The 10,004-nt window shown below is 36.1% G+C and overlaps 1 protein-coding gene across 2 annotated transcripts in view; it reads right to left on the minus strand.

Annotated features, from left to right (window-relative positions):
• The window catches only part of SLC16A7 (solute carrier family 16 member 7), a 172,592-nt gene that overhangs the window by 124,290 nt on the left and 38,298 nt on the right, over positions 1-10,004 (minus strand). The window lies entirely within an intron of this gene.

Here is a 10,004-nt window from a genome sequence, read left to right on the forward strand (position 1 = left end):
TTAAACGATGAGTGTGGAAACTCTTTGTGGGTAAGAAAGCCTTATACAAATAAAATATAAATATAAGAAAGCCAGTATCTTTATTTTTGTTCAAGTTATAGTTATTTTTTCAAGAGTGCCAAAAATAAACTAAAGTATGTACCTATGATCTGGGAAACAAAGGCAAAAGGAAATGTAGATAAAATTAAATGTCCTTATAACCAGCAGTCCACTGAGAAATACTTGAGGCAGGCAAAATATAATGCTTCTCCAGGAAGCTCCAATCTGTCTTGATGTTAATACCTTGGTAGATGGAAAAATAACCTTAGTTTGACAATAGCAAGGCCTCCTATATCCCTCAGTCTTATTTAGCATATGAAAATCCTTTTGGAACTTCTCTTATTTTTATTTCTTCCCAACCTCAAAGTATAGAATCAGCTACTCCTCATAATCCTGGGGCAGCATCTCTTTCTGGCCGTGGGTCCTGTACTCATGCTTTAAATAAAACCACCATTTTGGGATGCCTGGATGGCTTTGTCAGTTAAGCATCTGCCTTTGGCTCAGGTCAAGATCCCAGGGTCCTGGGATGAGTCCAGCATCATCAGGCTCCTTGCTCAGCAGGGAGCCTGCATCTCACTCTGCCTGCTGTCCCCCTGCTTGTGTGCGCGCTCGCTCTCTCTCTCTGACAAATACATTTTTTTAAAAATCTTTTAATAAAACCACCATTTTGCACCAAAGACATCTCAAGAATTCTTTCTTAGATGTTGTCTCCAGACCCCATCACACCTCACCAAAAACATGCAATAAACTACATCACCTATAGTTGCCACATTTATTTTAAAACCAGCATTCATATTAGTAATAGTAACACAATTCTTATTATTGAAATTTATTATTTATTCCCTTTAAAATATCCTTATGACAAAGGAAGGGTTAATATCCAGCTCTCTTTTACACACAGAGAAACTGAAGCTTAATCTCTTGACTGAGATCACACAGAATACAGAGTCATAGAAGGACTAAAGGCTATTAGTGCCAACTCTAAAATCCATTCTATTTTTAAAAACAGATTTAAACACCAGCCAAGTCCATATGCATGTCCACATTAAGATCCACCAATTCCACAAGCAGCATGACTTGGGTAACTAGACACACTGAGGGTGCTCACAAGTTCTGTCAGCACCAAGTCTTAGAGTTCTTTGGCTTCCAAGAGTCCCATGTCCAGTTTTTCACAGGAAAGCATCACATCTGAACAGTGACTCCAAAAAGGATCTGAGAATAAACATCTAAATATTGAGATTCATGTTTTTAAAAAGATGAAAAAAGTATCCAACTCCATCTCTGAAAGACTTAGCATGTACTGCTCTTTTGCACTGCCTGAAAATGGTGTTTGCCTTCTCTAAATCTCCAAGGTTTTATTTAAAGGCCCTCTTTAGATATGGGTAGATTTAATTAAATTACTTCACATCACCACAAATTCTACTTCCTAACTATATTGCCTGCCTTAGTTTGTGCCCCACCTTTGCATTCTCTGCCTTAAGTCCTGTTTCCCGAAGTGCTGAGGAGTTCCTGCAAAAACATCAAAGAGATTCACTTCAGTCCAGTGTATCTGGGATTTCAAAACAATAACCTGTGTTTAACTTTTGGGAGACTTACCCTCTACTTTTGGTAGGATAATGGGTAAGTATATGTCTATGTCTGTTTATAAAGTCATACTTTGAAATTATTACATGAATACATTAAAATTCTAATTAAATTAATTTGTTAATTTTAAAAATTAAAGCAGGAGTAAGATTTCTAAGCTCTAACAGTAAATGCAACATGGGGGCTTAAGTGGGTACGAGAAGAATAAATGAAAGAAGATGGGATTGGGAGGGAGACAAACCATAAGTGACTCTTAATCTCACAAAACAAACTGAGGGTTGCTGGGGGGAGGGGGGTTGGGAGAAGGGGGTGGATTATGGACATTGGGGAGGGTATGTGCTTTGGTGAGTGCTGTGAAGTGTGTAAACCTGGTGATTCACAGACCTGTACCCCTGGGGATAAAAATATATGTTTATAAAAAAAAATTATATTAAAAAAAAAAGAACACCTTAAAATGATCATCACAATTTTTTAAAGATTATATTTAAATATACTATACTTCACAGGAGCAGAGACTAAGAGGAAAAAATGGAGGAAATATAGTGTCATTTGGATAGCACTGGTATTGTTACCTCATCTTACCAGAGAACTTTGACATTATAGCCTAAAATGGAAGAAATTTGAGACTGGCAGTCAATCTGCATATTGTATTAAGTTTCAAGACTATCATAAACAGACTAGGGACATATATCACATGAAAAAAACTTGTCAATTCTACCTACAAAGAATTTCCTTGTGGTGACAATTAAAAACATTTGAATTTAGAATCAATATTAGAATATGTTTTATAAAATTACTAGCATTATCATACCATAATAAGTAAAACTTATATTTTACTTATTATTCTAACGTTAACATATCTAAGGACATAACATCCTACCACAGTTAATTTTCTTTCTGGCTTCTCTAACTACCACTTAAGTATATAATTTTGAATTCATTTCATTTATAGATACAATGATATATTGATACTATTTGCTACAATCCACTTTTGTCTGCATAATTACATTCCTTATCCCACGCCTAAAAAGCAACTTCTCTCATATTTTGATTTTCCCATGAGATAAAATAATGTCACTCATATTTGAGAATGATGAGATAATGAAGGTTTGTTTTTGTTTTTCTTTTTCTTTTCTTTGTGTCTCAACTAAAAACCTATTAAAACAATGTGAGCTGTTTTAGCTGAGCACCGGGGTAGCTCATTCAGTTTAGTGTCAGACTCCTGATTTTGGCTCAGGTCATTATCTCAGGGTTGTAATCTCCCCCACCCCTCAAAAAAAGAATGTGAGTTTAGAAATTCTCTGATTTTACTGTAGAGAATTAGAATTTCAGAGTTAATTTTAAATTTACAGTATTCTGATATGCAAAAATAGGGCAGTAAAAGTTTTCTCTTGTGCTTTAATGTGCACCTTTAAAAAAAAAAAAAGAAACCTCAAAAGTATGTGTTTGTGGCTGATAAGCAAAAAACAAAAGGACTAATTTGACAGTTATATGATCATATCCATTAAATATTTTTTTAAAGAGAAGTAGTTAAAATGAAATGAAACATTTTCTCTTTGTTTAGGCATGTCTTTTGACCTTCTGAGTACTCTTCACCTTGTACAAAGGTTATAAGACCTTGCAGAAACATGCAAATCTATATCACAGATAAGTTTTACCAAGGCTTTTACTAACTGGGGGAAAAAAAAAAAAAACTTACTTTATAGTCCCCTGAATATAAAACCGATACCAAAAACTTAGGTGTACTTCATATCTAGAAGCCAAGAGGAACTCCTTGATCCACTATGCTGAGAATCAACAAAAATAAGGGGAAGCAAAGAAAACAACAGCAAACACAGGAATCTCTAAGCCTCTGGAAGGTTATGTTAATGTTCAATCTCTTATCCAATTATCAGGTAGGAAAAAATACGGTATTTTTAATTCTGCAATTTCAGAGGCCATTACTTAGGTGATTTAAATGGCCATACCTTTTAGGAAGAACCAGCAGCTATTTCCATATTGCTATTTTAATACTCTGTGGTGTCAATGGAATACTATGCAGCCATCAAAAGAAATGAAATCTTGCCATTTGCAACAACATGGATGGAACTAGAGCGTATCATGCTTAGCGAAATAAGTCAAGCAGAGAAAGACAACTATCATATGATCTCCCTGATATGAGGAAGTGGTGATACAACATGGAGGCTTAAGTGGGTAGAAGAAGAATAAATGAAACAAGATGGGATTGGGAGGGAGACAAACCATAAGTGACTCTTAATCTCACAAAACAAACTGAGGGTTGCCGGGGGGAGGGGGTTTGGGAGAAGGGGGTGGGATTATGGACATTGGGGAGGGTATGTGATTTGGTGAGTGCTGTGAAGTGTGTAAACCTGGTGATTCATAGACCTGTACCCCTGGGGATAAAAATATATGTTTATTAATACTCTGTGGTGTCATAAAGTTCTATGTCTGCTGTATGGTCATCTCATAATTAATTGACAGAAATTTTCATTGCAACTAAAATGCATTACCCAAGGTTCATGATCTTTTCTAACGTGAAAAAAAATTAATTAAGACATAAATAAAATACATTTTTATAAAGGTGCTTATTAAAGGAACTAAGTGCATGATTTCGAGGAGAGAAACATATTCATGTTAATACGTGGTTGGTTATTACCTACAGAATAATAAAAATGAAAAAGTATATTAGCTGAAACAGGTATTTTTATTGGTATATTTGACAAAACAGACAAGAATTCCTCCAAAAATAAGGAATAATTTTGGAAAACATAGTAAGGCTAAAAGGAATATTTAATACTATGTAAATCCACACTCAGACTTTCAGAAGAAACAACATGTAATCCTCCTCTCCTAGGAGAGAGTCTTCCCCCTCACACTTAGCAGCAGCATCCATTTATGTTTCTAAACACTCAGTGTTCATTAGGGCTTAAGAAAAAGTTCTTCATATGAATTATTCATTAGTCCCTCAATCATAACTCCATACTTTATGACAGTAGTTAGCATTAATAATAAAGCCAAAAATAACTGAGAACACTTCTATTATTTTCCTTTAAATCTCCTTCTCCCTTCTTTTTCTCACAAACCCAGAACACATGTTTGTTTTGGAAGCAAATGGCAAACACTTGAAGGAGATCTTAAAGTAAGTTATTAATGATCGAGGCAGAATTGTAAAATCACATCCGCTGGTAAGTGGCTGACAGACTCAAGGTTAGAGAACAGTGAGGACATTATGGCAAAGCTAAAGAGTAACATTCCTTTTGCTTCAATGACTGGCATGGGGCACCAGGTCATACTCTTAGATATCCCAAAACAAATCCAGTGTTTAAAGTTTACACAACCGCCACAGGTGATCTTTGAAAGTCAAAGGAAACAGACTTGCCCAACCCTTGTCACATACAACTACAGCAACAGTATTTACAGCCACTGTATATAGCCAGTTTCCCGGCCAACTTCAAGACATTCTATCACACACCTTAATAAGCAGTATAATCTACATCTCTAAACAAGTATAATAAAATTATATGAGTAGAATCTAAGGAAATGACTTACACCATCTCAAGAAGAACACAACGTGAGAAAACATTAAAACAAAAGGTTTTTGTTGCAGAACTTAAAAAAAAAAATTGAATGCTCTAATCTCATTCCCATATCTCTGTTACGGAGATATAAATCGTCCTCTTTTCTAATTGAGGAAGTCAAACACGAAAAAAAAAATCTACTGGTATTGAAAACAAATATAATTTCTTTAGAATTGTACTGAAAATTAACCATGAAGAGGGACAAATCCAAAACACATTGCAGAAGCATCTCTGTGATCCTGTCTCGTTGATGTATCCCCAAGTTTATTTCTATGATGCAGGTGGGGGTGGCTATGAGGGGGGCTTGAATGGGAAATGAAAAGAGCGACAAACATATAGGAGCTTCTATTAGCTGCTTCCTTGCTGTCTCCCCAACAACCAAATTCACATTTATCTTTCACTCTATAAAGCAAATTGTGCACCAGAGCCTGTAGCAATATTATTTTTGCATGTGAGTAGGGTGGACAAATATGATATGGTCCTCGTAAGAATGTGCCTCAAAACGTCCAGCTAAAGGAAATGTACTTGACCAAGTCCCAAGCTACTGAGCTCTGAAATCCATTGCTAAATTTGCAGAGTCCATGCTTTCCACAGCGGCTCCCAGCCTACACCTAAAGATAGCATGGAAGTTAAAGCAGACTGTACCTGGGACACGTGGGACTCCTCTGGTAACCGATTTTTGGCCTGGGGATTCCCACATGGTCTTGCCTGGCCTAAGATGGACATTCAACAGTTATCTCTGGGGAAAATAAACCATTCTCACTAAGCAGTCAAACCCAGACTGCTTCATAAACATCAGAAATTGACTAATGTGAAACTTGGTTTTAAAATAATTTCCAGGGGCGCCCGGGTGGCTCGGTGGGTTAAAGCCTTTGCCTTCGGCTCAGGTTATGATCCCAGGGTCCTGGGATTGAACCCCACCATCGGGCTCTCTGCTCAGCAGGAGCCTGCTTCCTCCTATCTCTCTGCTTGCCTCTCTGCCCACTTGTGATCTCTGTATGTCAAATAAAAAAATAACTTCTTAAAAAAATAAATAAAATAATTTCCAGCTTCCAAATGTTATTCCAGGAAGCTGAAGTATAACACATGGGTTAGAAAACTACAAAGGGAGATATTTTTATTTCATATAAATATAAGCCTCTGATAGTTAGAGGTATCTCAAAGTTAAATGGACTGCTCCAATCCTCTCAATTACTGTTTGATAATACTTAACATCCCCATTTTACAGAACAGGAAACAGCTTAGAGAAGCCAAGTTTTCAGGGTTACAGAATTTCAGCAGCAGGAGCCAATATTCCAACCTCAAACTTGCTCCAACTCTTTCTTTCCACAATGACCATATAGTCAGAAGATGTAACTTTCATGAAAAGATCCTAAATGCTAGCACCAGTTGCCAAGGAATGGTTGAACTATGTTGTTTGTAAAAACACTTTCAGTGCTAAACTTTGATGAATTTTATAAGAAAATTCACATGACAATGTCATACCTATTTTATTTCACATAAGCCACCTTTCTTTTGCATGCATTGTAGAACAAGGAAATGTATAGATAGAGCGATGTTGCTTTTAATTATAGCAATGGAAATTAATATCATCAATTAGGAATCTGTTCTAATAACCAAAAGATGATGATATAATTTTCCTAAATTCTAAATATTAAACCAATACAGTATAATGCTTTGAGCAAGTGAAATATACAAAGATATGTCTACAAAATATGTGCTACTATCAGGTATAGGATTTTTTAGGTAAAATTCTATTAAGCAAGATCGTAAAACCAGAGGTATAAATCCAATTAATTTTATCCCACTCTTATACTGAACTGACCAACAAGGCATCAGCCCAACACCTAGAGAACTTTAGACAGCACCATCCCCACTTAGTTCAAATGTTAATGTAGTTGAAGTCAAGTCATGGAACTATCTGTAATCAAAAAAAGCAAAATACCTTTATAGCAAAGTTCATTTACAAATTTGAAACCATCAGATTCCACTGATGCCTCTCGTATCCACCACTCTAAAGGTCTAAATGAGCTGTTCCTCTAATCACTAATCCTCCATCTCAATCTCACATTCCCAGGGCGAGGTATTTTTTCCCATTAAATTATGCTCTCTACCCTACCACACCCTCTTGAAGTCCTTCCTAACATTTTCCATCCTGTCTTCTTGAGCTCCTTTTTTTTTTTTTTTTAAATAAACAAGCTTTCTTACTCCTAAATTGGACATTGTGTTGTCTCTCCACATTCTTTTCTCCTTGAAAACCTGACTCACATGTAGTACCTTCAATACATATCCGTTATCATCAAATCCAGAACACAGGCTCAGCAAAATCCTAGTTCCACTTTGCGGCTTTTATATCATTTCTTTTTTAACTCACACAATGAAATAAACTTTCTTCAATTAAGTTCCTCTAACCAAGCTATATTACCCTGAATACTTGGACCCGATCAGCTTTCAGGTCATTTTTTTCAAAACCCATTTCTTTTCTCTCTAAAGTTCCACCATAATCAATATGCATAATCAATACCCATGCACTGCGATCAATATCTTCTCCTGAGAATTCGTGACCTCCACTCCCACTCTCATTTTAGTTACTTCCAACTTAAACCTAATGGCCAAAAGCTGAATGCCTTTACCACTGGAGTCTTCTCATTAGTTTCCTATCTTTCATCCAACCTTAAAAATGTTATTTCCACTAATCCTTGAAATTTTCCACTCCCTTGACACTAACATCTTCTCCCAAATTATTAAATCCTTTTCTAACCTCCATTTCTTCTCTGTCCAGCTGCAATGTTGATCTTCATTCAAATCCCAGTTCTGCTACTTATTGGTAAAATATCTTAGGAAAGTTACTTAACTGGATCTTCAATTTGTTTTTTAAAAATAGGAATAACACTTATACCTCATAGGAAAGAAGGGAATAAATATGGGAACATATATAATGTAATAAGTATAATTCTTAGCACATTATAAGTACTCAGTAAATATTAATTTAACATCACCATGCCTTTGTCTTCCAGCAACTGTGGGCCCTGTGACTACAGTGCTGAATAGAACTGGGAAAAAATGGATTAACCATGTAGACTAATGCCATATACATTTCAATTTCAGCACACTGTTCAATGCCTCTCTAGTAAGCTTTCCTCACACCTGTTGGCATTTCCCTTTCCTGTCCACTATACTCTATACAACCTCCCATCGCCTCAGGTGCCCAGTCATCACCTGTAGTCCATCTGGCTTCTTATTCTCAGAGAAAAGGAAGGCCATCAAACTTGGTGTGAAGTCTCACAAAGTCTCGTTCTTGCCTCTATACTCTTTATACCTATTAGTCCTTCACTCCTACCAACCTGCCCTCACCTGACAGCTGATCATTTCTTGACCTCTGATGATTTTACCATCTGATCTAACTACCCCTCTAGTCTCCTGTAATGTCACTTCTTCAATTGTTCTATATACTCTAACACTGAATTAATTGCAGTTTCCAGCTCATTCCGGTACTGCTCCTCACCTTTGGGTCTTTACTACCTTAGAAGGTGTCAATGCCTATTGAGGAACCTTCTCACTTTCGTTAAGCAAACTCCTATTTATTCCTCAAGACCCAAGGTAAGAGCTCCTCCTCTGTGAGAGTGCTGCACAAGAAAGACATGAGGAAGAAAATGATGAAAACTACTGCAGGATAAAAAAAAAAACAAAAAAAAAAAAAACCTCCCAGGAAAGGTGATAATAAGAAAGTCCCACAATATCTAGAGACGATAGATGATAATGAATTTCAATTATGATATCAGGTTTCTTGCTTAACTTCTATCTTTCACACACATTTGCACTTATTTCATGAAAAGCATTTCAACTGCTCCCTGACAGCTAAGAAATAGAGTCTTAAGCCTTTCAAATTTGCAGATAATTACAAAAATATCTCCAACTGTCAGGAAATTACCGGTTTTCCATCTGTTTATGAAGCAAGTTGAAAAGGGGAGGGTAGAAAAAGAAATCAAGCTACAACACACATGTTAGTTGGGGAGGGAATCAAAATCAAATAAACAGTGATCACTGATTTAGATTTTTCTGCAATTTTCACAAATTCCTTAACTACCAATTACTTATAATATCACTATAATACAGCCCTAAGGTAACTTCTGAAACTGACATTTAGGGTTTTACAACCTTGAACTGAACAGAGACAAGGCCTCAGTTGTTATTAACATCTGGCAACATTTCACATTGTTTTGCTTTGCTTTGCTTGGTTTGCTTTTTTGTTTTGTTTTGTTTTAATTGTTTGTTTTATTTTGGCCATCCAGCTTTATTAAGTCCTATATGACATAAATTCTCCTGGCTTTACTGCTATTTAGATTTTATGCCAAACATTATCAATATATGAGGCAAAATATTCAAACCAAGCAAATACACTCACTATTTCAGCACAAAATCCACATGCTCAGAGACACAGCAAGACAGATACTACTCTTTAAAGGTCAGTGTCACAATCATCTCCATGGATATTTATGCTTTCTTTGTGAACAGATGTAGGTCATTGTTGAGACAGTTTCAAAGTCAGCTTCCAATGCTGGAATACAGATTTGACATTTGGGAAATTTTCAAAACTCGTTAGCATTACACAGTTTTCTTCAGTTCACCAAATTCCCTGTGTGCTGTGGAAAGACTGCTGGAAGACCAATGTTTTCAAACTGTTCAGCTTGATTACACTGGTGTGGTACAACTTATCTAAAGCTATTTTAAGCATCTTCTTTGGTTACAGTAAGCTATATTGTAAATCTAATTACATTTGCCCACAGGAAAGTAAGTACATGA

This window comes from Mustela lutreola, chromosome 8 (genome assembly GCF_030435805.1).
Source record: "Mustela lutreola isolate mMusLut2 chromosome 8, mMusLut2.pri, whole genome shotgun sequence".
NCBI classification, from domain to species: domain Eukaryota; kingdom Metazoa; phylum Chordata; class Mammalia; order Carnivora; family Mustelidae; genus Mustela; species Mustela lutreola.